This window comes from Monomorium pharaonis, chromosome 6, assembly GCF_013373865.1.
Source record: "Monomorium pharaonis isolate MP-MQ-018 chromosome 6, ASM1337386v2, whole genome shotgun sequence".
Taxonomy (NCBI): Eukaryota; Metazoa; Arthropoda; class Insecta; order Hymenoptera; family Formicidae; genus Monomorium; species Monomorium pharaonis.
The window spans coordinates 6403998-6420847 of record NC_050472.1 but is presented as its reverse complement, the minus strand read 5'-3'; the positions used below and the strand labels follow the sequence as shown (position 1 = coordinate 6420847).

Below are 16850 nucleotides of genomic sequence, written 5' to 3'. Positions count from 1 at the left end.
AACTCGGCATCGTATGTTTTTCGCATAAAGTAGGCGTAAGTAGGCAAACCGGGTGCCAACAATAAATGGAATAGTTTCGAACGATCGCGATCGTTTTTCTTTTTATCATCTTCGTAAGAAGGCTACGTGAATCCTAAATTTGTCAAAAATTCGCGCTCCATTTTGTTGAAGATATTTTTCCTTAATACATTCAGCACTACAGGCGAAGTCCTTTAAATCCTTAGTGCTGAATGTATTAAGTAAAATTATCTTCAACAAAATAAATATATATATATGTATATATACATTCATCGTGTAAAAAAAGTGTCACATAAAATTCTTAAGTATATTGAGCAATACCTTGCACTTTTAAATATCTACAGGATATCGTTAACCAATCCTACACAAGTAATTTGAATCGCGAAAACGTGCCACCGTGAGGAGAGAGATAGACAATGGCGTCTAGACGGATACGAACGGAGATCGGAAAAAAGACATACAAGACGGTTTTTGATCGCACGCATTTGCACGTACGTACTCGTGTATGTACTCGTCCGGTCGCAGCTCATCCGGTTACCGTGCTTACGAGTTTGCGTCGTTATTCTGTGCGACTGAGATCTCGTTTCGGACGCGTAACTAACAACAGTTGCGAATAAGAGAAAATCAAAAGGAAAGAGAGAAAGAGAGAGAGAGAGAGAGAGAGAGAGAGAGAGAGAGAGAGATCAGAATTTTCTCATATAAACGTCTACCTATTTACTTGCTTGCTCATTTGCTGGCTCACTGGTTTTATATCGGCCGCGCGCAAAATTTTACGTCGGCCAGCTAGTTCTGCGAAACTCTACGGTAATGCACCCGCAACCCGGCCGCGGATTGTCGTGTCGTTGAATAATAATTGGGTAATAACGTGTACGCCGCGCGGGCATTGCGGCGTCCGATTCCAGAATATCTGGCGCGCATACCCGGGAATGTATCCGGGAATGTACTGCACTCTCTTTGCGGACGTGTAAAGTAACATGCGCTACTTCTTTAATAGCGCTACAATATTTTCCGGCAGTCGTCCGACCCGTTATGCAAATCGTAAATGCCCTACTACCCGAAAACTAGACGTTTAATTTTAATTATAAACCTATTTCATGGATTCTGAAACTAATACTGTAATTCTTCAAAAGATTCATACTTTTTTGTCAATGTCGTAATCTTTTTATTAATTAACGATATTCCGACGTCGATGAAACTATTTTACTCGATGCGTATAATGTTTTATGCACTTGGAAAAAATTTTAATTTGACTAAATTTTTTCTACTTAATTGAATTGCTTGAATTCAAGTATTTATATATTTTAGTCAAATATATAAATACTTGAATTAAAGTTTAAGTATTTTGTATAATTTAATGTACTTTATGTATTTAAGTTAAATGCATAATTATTTAAACTAAAGAAATTTAATTAAGTAAAAAAATTTAGTCAAATTAATAACATTGTTTCTTCGTCTGCAAAAATAAATACTCAATTTTTTTAATAAATTTTAATAATTAATAAATTTATCAAGCTACGCGGTAGCGGCGCGACGCCAAGTACATAAAAAAATCGTACTGTGTGACGCAAACTGAGGTCTATCTCTTCCTATGTCCTATTTTATTACAAGATTCTACTGTACTATACTACTGTACTGTACTGTACTGTACTGTACTGTACTGTACTGTATAAAATACGAAACACTACCAACATCAAATTAAGGACCACGTGCATGGATACATGATGCGCAACACAAGAATAAAGCGTGATTTATCATGTATTTCATTTATAAAATTCAATACGTGACTATTCAATACATGACACTTTCTTGTAGTATAATTTAATTAAATGTAAATATTTATCTCTTTAATCACAATATTTATTTAATCACAATGTATTAAATCTTACTTAAGTATAAAACCTTCACCGACGAGGAAACTATACCATGGACCATTCAACTCAACAGCCAATAAAGAAATGGAACAAGAGCGTGAAGGAAATAAAAAAAAATAGGTGGGAGCAAGATTCTAGCAAAAGCATGAACAATAGGGGGTTGCAACACTTCTTTTCCAATAAGTCAAACCAGTCTCAACAAGCGATTGGTTCTTATTTGTGGATTTAACCAATTACCGCTCCGCAGCAAGGCTGCACTTTAAAATCTAAAAAAAAAATGTTGCAACCTTTTTGTAACCAACTGAACTAGGTCCTAGGTAAAAATAGTGTATAAGGCACGGGGATAATTAACGTGCGGTAAAGTTATCAAATATATAATAATAAATAAATCAATTTAATTAAATAAAATTACGTAATACAAGTAAAGAAACAATATTACCTACATTTTTATTAAAAAAAAGTAAAATCCTATCAAAAATCTTACAAAGGTAAAGAAGATACATCAAATACATAAACATATTCAAAAATAAATACAAAATTAATAAAATTAGTCAAGTACATTTTTTAAAAAGATTTAGAAGAATATCCTATAAAAGTTTATTCAAAAATGATATAAAAAATGGAAATGTCGCATTAATTGCATTCTTGTATATACATTTATTAATATCAATAATAGAGTCTTAGAAACACAGAAAAAATCCCAGAATCGGGTATATCAAGTTTTTACTTCACTATCTGTTATTGGTAACATTTTCCCCCATTTTTCAAATAATTTTTTGATAAATTTTTATAGGATTTTTCTAAATCTTTTTAGAAAAAATATACTTAGCTAATTTCATTGACCTCGTACTCATTTTTTAATGCGTTTATATACTTGGCATATCTTTTTTACCTTTGTAAAGTTTTTAATAGAATTTTACAATTCCGAAAATAACACCATAATTCTTCGGAAGATTTATTTGTTTAATTAATTAACTCGTCTTCTCATACCTATCGTCGATATGTTTACTAAAATCTACAGCAATGTTTGGCATTTCCTCCACTGCTTCATTCCTTCTTTCGGGAGATCCTCACCAATTCCCTGATTCACGAAAGGGAAAAAAAGTTAAACATATTGTTTCGGGATTCTATTAATGAAACATGAAATTTATAACGGTCGAATGACTCAAATCAGTACGTCCTGCTCATATCGCCGCATCTTCTCGGCGAAGGTCGAAGGCGTTGCTCCCTAGGTAGATGGTCCGTGTAATGTCGAGACCGACAAATTACTTAACGAAGCTCGAACCTAAGTCCTGGCGCCGAACTTTGTATCCCACGGCTTACCTCCGGGTTAGCCGTCGCCGAGCGATGCCAAAAAGCGATTGCGATTTTATTGCTCGTTAACATCCTCAGCGTGTAAGAGGCGAAACATTTTTCTTTGAAACGCTTTTGTGGATTTCTTTATGCAGATTAGTTTTTTCGCAACGCACTAACCGAAAAACCGCTGACACCGATGTGGCGCGATGTTATTTCAAGTTATTTTATTCGTTTCATTTTGCACAACGGATATTTCGCTACACGGAAAAGAAGCAATACATTTTATTTAACAATTGTGTAAGCAAGAATTTTCTTAAAGAAATTAACTTAATAATCTTAAACATGCCTTATCTAAGTTATAAAAAAGTTTTATAGTATTATCAAGAAAAATCTTTATTTACAAATAATTTTCAGGAGTAAAGAAAAAAAATATCAAATAGAGAATAGCAATATATATCTTGTAACAAAGAATAAGAACTCTTTAATATACTATTATTATCAAAACAATCGTGATCCTTAAATGATTATTATAATATTAAAATAAAAGTATAATTTTTGCTGAAATTTATAATTTGTTAATTTTTTTAAGAAGACTTAATTTTATTCTTGCTTATAATTGTGAAATAGAAAATAATTTTTTTCTGAGTATACAATACATTATGCATTACTTGGTGCATCTGCCATATTCCGTCCATTTTTGCGAGGTAAAACCGATTCCTATGAGTTTGAAAAATGAGTGTCCCGAATAAGTTCGGCAAGGACAAACCGCGCGCGATAAGAAGCGACACGTGTTCTATCTTTTTAACTGATATTTCACTTAATGACTCAAACGGCTCGCGGCCGCACCGGATGTACGGCTAAGTATAAGTATCGATGGTTTTCCCAAGGAGCAACGCAAGTATTTCAGATTTACTGCTAGATTCAAATCAAGTGTCTCGACTGTGGCTGACAATAAAAGTAGCGATAAAAAGAGATCGTTATTTCGAACAAAATATACGTGGCAGTAAATCAGAAACGATTCGCAAGAGACGTTCACAACTGGTTCGAATACTTTGATTGTTCGGGGGAAAAGATAAAGCGCGCAGAGAAACGACAAAACGAGAAACCGCGCGTCCGTCTCGGGAAAAGGACACGCGGTAATAAAAAATAAAATTAAAAAATTAAAATTAAAGCTAAAATAATTCTGAAAAAATTTTTTAATAAACATATAAACTATAAAAAAATAGAAAGATATAGAAATAAAAGCTTTAAAAAGTGCATAACATAATTAATATAAATAATTTAATTATTATATATATTACAATACATAAATTATTATATAATAACACTTATTAATATAATAATTCAAATATAATTAATATTAATAAAAAGTACAATCAAAAGTACATAAAAATATTTTCAAACTAAATTAAATTTATTCTTATTATGTAGCTAGAACATTGAAAGAAGTACAATTGAAAGTTTTTAAATTATAAAAATTATATTAATTGAATATTTTAATTAAGATATTGAATCGATCGTTGCGAGAGATTTATGAACTATTTATGAGCTCTTAAACTGACATAGTATTAATTTTTGAGCTTATCCCTTTAATCCTCAAACAACCCCTTAACAAATGCAACTCGAGAAAAAAAAATGTTAGAAAAAATAATGAAACATTAAAAACCATGTCAAGAATGTAGCGTACAAAATTCCAAAGATTAAGATGCATATATTTCGACTTTTGCAATCCCTTTACAATAAAATCGCCTCAAAACCAAAACCTACCTATCCCTAAAGAATTAATTCGTGCAATCGAATACGCTGAGAGCAGAGAAGATCGAAGTAGTAGAAATCCTTGTTGCACTAGTTGCAAGAAGTTCGTCCTCCTTTGCCGTTTCTTTTTATCCTTCCTCTCCCCCCTCCCCTCTCTCGTTTTCTCTCTTCTGTTGCTCACCTCTTTCCATATGTACGGAAAGACGCGTATCCGTATTTGTTGTCGTGGTGCACACGTATAAGTGTAAATAAATTTATTTCACGAGATTTATATTAACGACGGAAAGAGAGAGAGAGAGAGAGAGAGAGAGAGAGAGAGAGAGAGAGAGAGAGAGAGAGAGAGAGAGAGAGAGAGCAACCCGCCGAGGCATTTAAGTCGAATGAACATTGACATTAGACCATAAGTGCACGCCGATCGTTGTTATGGTCCAGTGCGTACGCACGGCGATTTATATGACGTACTTTATTAGCTAATTATACGCACTAACCTGACTGCGCAAAGTCAATAAGCGCCGTGGATTATTCGCGGCGTAAATTTAGAATCAGATAGGTGATACAGGCACTTGTAGCAATCGAGAAGAACTCATCGCATCGAAGCACATCTTTAATCCCTCCTGAATTTTTTGTGCGCGAAAAAAATGTTTTCCTTAACATTTATCTCCAAAATTATGGCACTGAAACAACTTGATATCTCGAAGAATTTGCTGTAATTCTTCAGTAAAGTTAACCAAACTATTTTATATTTTATTATAGTAGATATTAATAAATCAGAGATAATTCTTCCTGTGTAAGAAGGAAGGATCGTATATCAATGGAATTTATATTACACTGAAAATAATATTCCGATATGAAACAAGACAAGTACTGACTTATCGCGAAATAGCATAATGTCCAGAGAAGAATAAGATAAAAAGGAAATAATTATACAAGTAGACTGTTGTTTTAATGCATGCGCTCGCACCTTTGCGAGCACCTGCGCCGCGTCGCGAGTTTCTCACAAGAGATCTTGAGAGGATGAGGCGCGTGCCGAAACTGGACCACTATCCTTCTCGGGATCTTATCTGGTGTTTGCATCTACGGTCTCAGGTTACCGAAAGGCAGGCCCGAGGCACCCCGGGGCGATCGGATGCGCATATCCCTCACCGTCTCACACATAATTTCTCAGGAATTGTGTTAATTGAATAGGATAAGATCGATATCTCCTTTCTCGTACATTTCCGTCTTGGTGTTTCATAAAAGATCTTATAGAATTTTTCTATTTATCTAAATATCCGTGGTTTGTAATTTCATATAATTTATATGTACGTACGTATTAAGACGCACGTCTTAAAAATAGATTAAAAAATTATATACATAGAATCTTAATGACAAATCACAAATTTGATTAGATTAATTTCTGTGAAATATGGGAAAACGAAGTTAAAGAGGAAAAAATAAAAACAAGGAAAATGTAAAATTAAAAAATCAAATTAAATCAAAATAAAACGATATACAGAGAATGAATAAAATATTGAAGGGTTTTGTGCAAGAATTAAAATAACAAGTAGTGATAAGTAAATAGACTGTGTTAGATAAAGAATGAAAATAATGAGAGAAAAATTGTACGTTGCGACACATGTGTGTTAGAGTTTAGCTAGTCAGATTTATTACAAGGAATAGAGGATAAACTGCAAACTAAATCCCTTCTTGATATCTAAACTGAATAAATTTTTTCATTAAACTAATTTCACTTCAGCTTAATTCTCTTTCTCCGTTGGCTCTAACTGATCAATGCATTAACTTGAATCAATTTGAATACCCATACCTAATATATATTTTTCGAAAAGAATCACGTCTTGGTCAGGTAGCCGTGCACCTGTTTTCGACTGCAGAAAAAATTGCCTGAAAGATAACCTGCCGAGTTAGTTTATTAGCTCAATCATCTGGTTCTCTTTTACTATCATTAATTTCCTTTTTTCGAAGTGTGCCAAGAAAAAGAAGGAACGCGCAACAAGATCACCTTGACTGCGGTTTTTGAATCGAGACTCGAAGATTCACGCATATAATTGAAAGATTTTTTGTTCTTCTCGCTGGTTAGTTAATCATTAAATTTGACTACGGATAGATTGACTGCAGATAGTCCAATGACTGACTCACTTCCTACACAATATCATTTACATTATGTATCATATGAAATATATTGTTCTATTTGGGAAGAGAATAGACTTTTTCATATATTTTATACATTATGCGTGTTGTATGTGTAAAAAATATCTTTTTGTATCTAATATTATTTTGTTAGAATATGTTATAGCGCCGAAATTAAATTTTTAAGAAACTCGGAAATATTTATTTATGACATCTAAGGCACGATTTGCTGACCGGCACGACGGTCGATAAATCGTGACTGGAATCTCTTCAAAAGGACCACTTATTTATTGAACGTCAAACTTACGGAGCTGTGTCACGCGATTCCCACATCCTTATACATCACGCATACACGTAAAAGAATAAAATACTAATATTCATATAACAGATATTAGATACCGTTGGCGACAACAATTGCGACGCTTTAAGTACTTTTTTAATATATCAAACCAATAAAATAAAAAACTATCAATAAAGATATTCCTCACTTTCTGCGAAATTCTTTCTCTATGTGTTATAAAAATGTAGGCATAAAATTTTCAAGTGTAACCATTCCACCGAAGATGCTAAACCGAATAAAACCCGTGTCTATCGAGTAAATATAAAGCATAGATTGAGTTGCGCGTGCAATTGTTGAGGATACATTCATTTACGCCTAACACTAAGGTAACAAATAATCCACGATAATGTCACGGAGGCAAGATAAGCCCCCCTCAAACACGACAAGAGAGTCCCCGAGACATCACCGGGCCTCTCTGTGTCACCTCGCCACGAGAGGAGCCTACGAGAAAGGAAAAGGGAAGAAAAGAAGAAAAAAAAGAACGGTCGCGTCGTCGCGCGACGTGCGTGATACGCGTGCGTGCGCGTGTGTTATATGCGTGCGCGCGTGCAACTGTGTAGGATCTACAAGGAAACCCTTCTACGCGGTCGGCGCCGTGGCGCCTCGGCAGGGCACCAGCCGGTCCTCGGGACGAGAACAGTCCCCCGATGCACGCCCAAAGTACCTCGTTGTAATCGTCAGAGGCTCGTCTTCCACGAATATGCCGCCGGATTAAAGCTCTTCGATCGCTCGCCACTCGCTCGCTCGCGACGTCTGGCGGCCAAGCGTACGCAAATAGCACCGCCGACGTTTTCGGCCCTACGACGCACAGGCACACACGCGCGTACAAATGTAACGCACGCTGCGCTATACGGCTCTTATCGCAAATTTTAAATTCTTAGCGCCATTTGTATTTTTAGATATTAATTGTTATTAGATCTAACACCAACGTGAAGTTTAATGCCGGTGCTCGTCACGTCTGGATGACGAGAGGATTATATCTACGTGAAACTTGTATGATAATGTAAGTTGAAAATAATTTTCTAAATGATTTTTGTATAGTTTTGAGAAATAAATAAATTTTTCTCATTTGTTATCAAGAAAATATTCTTCTTTAAAGATAACCGTTATTTATTGAAAGAAAAAAATAAATAAGCTAATTGCTTTTCTTGGCAGTAAAATAAATATTTTTCTGTGTGTAACAAATATTTTTACATTTATAAAGAGAGACTACTAAACACCTCGTAATTTGAGGCTCGTAAAAGAACCGGGAGCCTTTCACGCGTCCCCCTCCTCGTTCTATTTGGTCCCTTTAATCGGTGTCCATTACCTGGTGCCATCGACATGGTGGCGTCGGACCCTTCTAGTCTCTCGTCTCGTCTCGCAACTCGCCAGGCTCTCATCTAAATTCCGTGTGATCCGCTGCGAGGGCCGTGAAAAGTACGGCGCCGCGCCGCGTTGATGTGGCGCCGCCGCCGCCGCCTAACATCGAAACGCGATTATTTTCTCAACCGGTTCCCATTAGAGGATCCGATATTTTCCGCTCCGCTAGAGAGAGATCGCTCCCGTAGTGCGCCGGCCGTACCGCGCGCGATCGCGCCGGGGAGCTCGTAATCGTGCTTAATTACGCGCGCGCGCGCTTCTTTTTTTTTTCCTTTCTTCCTTTCTTTTTCGTATCGCGATGAAGCAGTATACCGGTCACGTGAAAAATATCCTCGTTCGACAAATAAATATGTGCAGAGGCGCAGCTTCGATTCTTTTTCTCTTTTCTCGCAAGTATCGAGGGTTAAAATGATAGTTCCGCTGCGAAAAGGAAATAGACAACGACGACAGACTGGATAGAAAAAAAATATGTACATTAATATCCCGGTGTTAATATATCGTTATAGACAACGACGATAGACTGGATAGAAAAAAATATCTACATTAATATCCCGGTGTTAATATATCGTTAAATTCTGTCGTCAATTATGTCTTTGCTTAGTTTTCAATTCGTTTGGTATTCAACGGCTATTCAATCAAAGACTAATTTCGGAGTAATATTGATAGTAATAAGTATAATTTATTTAACAATTTTCACGCATAAATTAAATCAATTTCTTGGCCTTTACGATAAATGCCGCGCTACAAATTACAATATATGCGAATCTAACGTTTCTAAATAAATGGAAAGCGATAGATGACCCGGGACACAATGACCTACAGTAAATGTCGTGCAAATGCAACCGTATCGCCGCCGTATAAATGCGCAGTTTACATTTAATGACGAGTACACGTCTCGTTTTATCGTGGGAAACAAAACAACGTCGGCGAGCCGCGTTTCGCATTTGGTAACCACTTTGTAAATTAGAGCGACGGCGTATAATTTGTAAGTTGCGGACAAGATTATTACTCATTCGAGTTAATCCAGCGTCGTAAATCATAATCACGTTAATATTAGCAATAATATAAGAGTGCGGCCGATATAATTACGGGTGCTATTATCAACGTAGTAAACGTGCGTGCGCAGCATTTATACGCGTGCACCGTCGCGTGTGCATATAACAAACTCGTGCGCAAATTGCGTCTCCACTTGCGAAAGATTTAAACATATATATGTCTGAGAGGGGGAGCCTGTTTTTCTATCTTTACCGCCGTGTAACAACGCGGCGAAGAGTTGAATGCGCAATGCTCATACGGCCGTTCGATTGCCTTCGGTACTTTTAATGGTTGAAATCCTTGAGACATTTCTCCTGGCCGTTTCTGTCCCACTCGGGGAAAGAAGTCTTTATATCAAAGATCAAATCATATCTAATTTTGTCAATTAATTTGTAAAATTAGATCTGCTCTGATATGACTCGATCTATAATTTGTGCCTTCTGATATAATTTGATCTACTTTGATATAAAGTTTTTTTCTCGGGCAGAAAGAACGTCACCTTCATGTTTATGGGAAATAAATTAGCAACTTGAGAATTCTCTTTACTCCTTTACTTGCGCACGTTTCTCTCTCACGATTTCAACTTAAATCGAATATTATTTAATCATAGTGTTACGATCGAACACAAACGTTCAAACAATTATCGTGCAACGCGAGAAACGCTGAATTAGTTTCCGTCGCGTGTCATACGCCTCTGGCTGTTACCAATCATACTGCGTAGTGATTAATAAAATGTCCGACGGAAGATTGATATCTCACAAATTACACTTCTTACATCACTATAGATCAGAATCATGATAGAGTGATTAAAAAAAAATTTATTAGACACCGATATACAACGTGCCGATGTTTATGGATCAGTACAGTATAATACAGAATATTTTAAATAATAGAGGAAAAATAATATTATAACTTTCTAATTATATTTTGTACAATTATTTTGTCAATAACCAATAATTTAAATTAAAAACTTAACATTTTTATTTGTTGTTCGAGCAATTCTAAATTACAAAATATTTAATACTTAGGATGTTATTTATGAAAATGTGAAGAGAAGTAAAGTTGGTAATATAACTTCTTCACTAAAACAAGTTTAAAATTTTACTTTTATTTAAAAAACAACGTTTTGTTAAATAACATTACGTATTTAGCCAAAATAACAAGAAAATAATGCAAAACATATGCAAAAATATGTGTACACGTACCAAATAAAATGTTAAATAACAAAAAAGTCTAATGTATATATATTCATGTGATAATATGCCCAAGTTTAAAAAGAATGACAAAATAATGTGTAATTCAACGCTAAAGTATAACTTGAAAAATTTCCAAATGTTCAAAAGTAAAAATGCCTTTTAACAAATGTCGGTTGTCGTAAATTTACATATTAGCGTCACTGCATAACTGCTGGTTACTAAACAAATGAGAGATTCCATAAGTAATCACTAGAATTCTTCACCTTATAACAGAAGTATTACGAACAGATAAAACTTACTACGGCTTAATTAATCCACTTCCCCTTTCTCTATTATATAGCGTAAATTATTTTAATGATCAGACAGAATCAGTTTAATATTTTCAGATACCGCAACTAAATAGTTTACATTTCATCCATCGTCATCGAGATACGAAAATAAATTAATTTTGTCATATTCGTAGGATTACACACTTTTCACCAGAATTATCAAGCAATATCAAAATAGTTCTGATGTCGATAAGTTATGCTAATTTTATTATTGCCGTTATAGTACGTGTGTAATAAACGTGTTTTTCTATCGCAAATTGAGATAAGCTGCGTTGCCACTTGTTACGCTTCGTCAAGCAACGTAACGTCATTAATATCAATTAGAAGTCAATATTATCCAGTAGATAGGAAAAAAGCTGTTGCTAGAATACCATATTGCATACTGCCGATCGGATCTCGCACATTGGTGAAGGATTAGACACTATAAACTGTCATGCATCGTTTTATAGTCGTTTTATAATGTATCTTATGCTTCCGACAGTCACTGATACCGTCGATAAGATACATTTGTACTCATCAAAAGAATAGTCTGTGACATTAACAGCCTATTAAATAAGTAATAAATGAAAAAAAGAATAAGAGGCTTTTTTCGCTCAAATCAATAAACACGAATTAATGAGTTATGATTCCCTGAAAACCAATTAAGTTTAAGTTATGATAATAATAAATAGGTCGCGAAAATAAACATTAAAAGATTGGTTATATTTTGGATTGTAGAAATTCTAATTTACATTCAGATTTTTTACTGATCGAGAATCTATATTTCTATATTTTTTCTTACCTTTTAAAGAAAATATTGAAAAAATCTATACATAATGTATGTGTCTTAAATGTTAACAACAAATTGTAGAATATTATAATATGTAATTAATAATATTAATTTTTAATTAATACAGGTCATTTTTTTTTAATTGATATAAAAATCACTTCAGATAATTAATCATACACAAAAGAGGCCAGATAACTGAATTAATATATGGGACAGAAACAAACAAGTTCAATATCTAATTAATTTTTAGTCCAAACAATTCGCAAAAATTGTATAATTCACTTGTATAATTCAATTGTATATAACAGCATACTGTTCTTCTTGTTTCAAGAAAAAAAAATAGATTTCATTTTACAGTTGAATTTATTTGAAATCCAATCTAACCCAATTGATCACTACATTATAGATTTAATAAATATTCCTCGCGTGCGCGGGTGCGTGTAGGTGTGTATGTGTATGTGTGTGTGTATGATTTAGTTTTCCGTGTAAAGATAACTACATCTCATTAAAAAAATGAATTTACATGCTTAAACGTGTGGTTTAACATGTTTTGCTGTGATTTTTACCCAGAAAAACTATAATATATCATACGCATTTTTTTATAAACTCGAATTTGCAATTATATTCACTTGACTGTACGGATCGCATAATGCAGCTGCAACCACGCTCGCCCGAGCGCGCCTCGAGCTCGCTCGTATAAACGCGTACGACTGCATGCACACACGCGACGAAAACTTTTGGTCCCGCCTACACGGGGTATATATTTGTGACCGCGATGGCCGCTATCGGTATCTCCGATTCAACGGTCGGAGCCAAGGCGATGAAGGTGGAGACGCGTCTGCGCGCGTCTCCGCGCCTCTCTCTCTCTCGTTCACGCGGTGCCTTTATTCGCCAGCAGCATCTCTCTCTCTCCGACTTGCGTGGACTATCATTTGATCCCCGCCACGGTACACACGGCGAAATCCCCCCACCCCTTTGAAGCCTGCGCGCGTTTCTTTCTCTCAGTTTTCTCTCCTCCGGCTCCTCTTGCTCCTCTCTCACCCTCTCGTGAAATCCCTACTCTTAACACGCGACTTTGCGCTCGACTTTGCGCGCTAAGCGGACTTTGCGGATAATATCTTGTGAAACTTTGTAAATCGTATTCTTATTTAACCCTAAGAGGCAATTGCGGGATGCTTTATCAACAAAATTTAAATTACGCTCGTTTACGCACATTTTTCGTGTTTCTTTTGCTTTAAGTAGATTTTTCACTAATTCTCTGACAAAAAAAAACACTATGCTTGTGTACATGATCGTTTCTTCATTATAACGAAGAAAATGCACTACTTAATTATTAATCTACTGCTGACAGAAAGGACACCCGAGAAGTTTGGCGTGAAATTTCACTCCGCTTTTGCCATTGAAGGTAGAAATATTCACTTTTGCCTTCCAGAGTTAAAGTCGTTCGCGAATAAACGCGTTTAAGTAACAATTGGACACTGCAAGTAAAATTATTCACCTCATAGTTGCTCCATCGTCACTCGGTGCTTCCCAGAGCTCTTCTTTCTCTCAGTATGCATTTACACCCTTACACAAGCACGATTCGTTAATATGCAATGCGTATGATACTTCAGGCGTGTTCCACTTAATGCTTGCGACACTCGCGAGTGTAATTTGTCCTTGTTTAATATTTGATAAACAAGGATGAAATGGTTCCAAGAGCGTCACGAGCGTCAAGTAGAACGCACCCTTTGTACGGCACTACCAAGAGAAGTGATTGTTAAAATACAACGATTGTGCGATACTTTATTACGGCACTTCCGTTCGCGCGCGTTCTGGGTGCTTACAATGGCTTCTCTCCCGAGATAAACCCTTCAGTGGAAGGGTTCATCGTTCCATCGACGTCAACACGGAGAGAATAATTTTGTTGCAGTATCCAAAAATTTGCATTATTTAACATTTTTTTTATTTTACACGCAAAACAAGATGTCTTTAACGGCAGAAAAAGAAGGGGGTAGAAAAGAGGGGATACTCTGTCGAAAAAAATTAAGCTATAGGCAAAAGAATTGAGGGAATTGAATCATTTTCGTGCTTTTTTGTTTGTAACTTTTTTAGTTGAGCTCTTTATTTAAGTATTTATTTTTTTAATGCTTTTCTCTCTTTCTCTTTTTCAAATAATATGAAATTTTCCAAAGTTTATTCTTTATAAAAATTGTTAGTATTTGTGAGACATCATTAAAATTAAAATCATAATTAATCTATATAAACCCTTTTACTTCTATATATACATATATATATATATATATAAATGCTTTAGGAGATGATTAGTGTAAATTTTTATTCAATGCATCACAACTAATTATTTAAAAATAATCAATGTCTGACAAATTTATTACATGAATTATTTAATTTGAATAATATTGTTTATACTATATGTATAGCTCAATTCATGCATTGCTGTTTTCTAATTGAAAACGATAGAAAAAAAATTACAATTAAATCGATAAATTCAAATTCTTTGTCCTGCTATGTGAGTCCTATAAAACGTTCGTTTAGGAAATAGCAGTCATCTCATACTTACAAGAAAGAGAATTGTAGAAGCTAATTAACCACGCTAATTGTTTGTAGAAAATGTTGCGATAATAACACGAATGCGGAGCAATTCACATTGCTGTTAACCTGCTGCTTTACTTACACATCGTCGCGAGTAGTAGCGCGCCGTCCTTGCGTAAATGTGTACGCAACGACCATATGCGCTATCGTCTACTGCAAAAATGAACACCAAGGTTGTTGTCACCGGCGACTTACCCCCACGAAATATTCAACGAAGTATGATAAAACAACTACCAAACACTCTATAACCAAATACTCTCGCACCGCCTGCATTTTAAATTTCAATTAAAACGATTCAACTGCAACCGGATGTTTCACGCTTTAATTGTCGCAATAAATTGGATAAGACGAATATTATTAAAGGGTATAAAATTATTATGTTCCGAATATAATTCTTATACAAATCACATAATTTGTCTTGCTTTCTATCTGCCTCTGTTCTTTTTTATGCAAATGTATTTCGATGTACCTCCCTTTTCGCGCGAGCCATATGTTGTCTGCCCACCGCTCCTTTCGGACGCTGATTCCTGGACCCGTCGCGGAGGGCCTGACTCGTAGAATACGTCGACCGTGGTATTACGATCGCTTCCTTGGAAAGCGCGTATCCGAGACAATAGGATGGCTGTGGGCGGCAGGGCGTATGAGAATTCAATATCTGTTACCCCATTGCCTAGACTATCTCACATTTAGGGATGCGTGAATTTTATCGATACTCTCGTCCGTCCGGATTATCGATATTTGTTCAACCAAACGAAATATTATACCTACATCGATATATACTGTTTTTTTTATTGTTATTAGATATTATTATACTATAGATCCTCGATATTATTTTTTCTTTAAAAATATCTAATACCTGAATGATTCGCGGTTTTAAGAAGAAATAATAATAAATTAATAAAAATATCGAGAAATAGATGTACAAAAATGAAAAAAAAAAAAGAAAACAGAATTAAATTGATTGTGTGAACACGTCCTATGTTTAATTGATGAGATATCCATTTTCTCTAAATTTTGCGATTCGAAACGCGCCATGTTCTATGCGCATCCTACTAAAATGGACTGCATAGATAATGACGAGTATCCTTAGGGAGATGCGTATCCTAACAATGAAATTGCGCGTAGGCGGCACAGGATCACGTATCAAAATGGACGCGAGGTATGAGCGGGAGATACCGATGCGTGTGTCTTCGGGCTGGTATTATTTTCGTTTTCTAAAACAATGCCGCGAGATAAATTCTTGACGCGCCGCAACAACACCGGCATTAGTGAATATCGTTGGAAAACCCCTATTGCATAATAAAATCGCGCAACACGCGAGCGGAAATTGCTTTTAAATCATAATTGCTAATTATCCCGAGGCAAAAGGCCTGCATGCCTCACATATATTTGCTCAATCATCTCGACTGTTTGGAATAATAAGTGAAATTAGGAAAAAAAAATCGAATTAATATCCAAACTGTCTCGTTGTGCGTCTGTGTATGTGTTAGGCAAGGAGTCTAAATTTAGTTAAACTTAAAAGAAGCTGTGATGGAATTTTTTCTTAGAATTTACCCTCAAAATGATAGTAGTCACGATATATATATGTAAGAGAATAATTAAATTACTAATAATGAGTAAAATTTAACTGAATTGTTTTATATTTTATAATGATAGATATATTAAGAAATCGGAGAAAATCATATATATTTTTGAAATATTACATTGTCTTAAGTCTATCATGATTTTGAATAGAAATCTTAACAAACAAATTGTCACCGTGTGCAAATTGATAAGAGAAAACACCCGTCAGATTTATAATTCATTTACTTAGCGAGACGTGTGTCACGTATAAGCATTATTAATGCGCATAAACACCGCCAGAAAATATCTCACGTTAAATTCCCCTTCAATCAGTGTTCTCGCTACCTGTCATAAGATAAAATTTAGTTGACGTTTCGAAAGGCGCTGCTCGTAATCGAGCAAGCCGAAGGACTTCTAGTTTTCCCGTCGTCCCGTCCCGAGAAACCAGAAAATCCTTCCCTCGCACGAACGGAGACAAGACGGAGGAGGCCCGACGGCAACCATGACAGGATTCGGCATTTAATTCACGTGCATCATCCTTGGTCTCACGGGCGACCCGTGGCGCGTTGGTTTTCTTACACGGCGCGCTCGGCTCGG

The 16850-nt window shown here is 35.5% G+C and overlaps 1 protein-coding gene across 3 annotated transcripts in view; it reads left to right on the top strand.

The window, feature by feature from the left end:
• Positions 1-16850, top strand: part of LOC105829439 (GATA-binding factor A) — an 80917-nt gene that overhangs the window by 51482 nt on the left and 12585 nt on the right. The window lies entirely within an intron of this gene.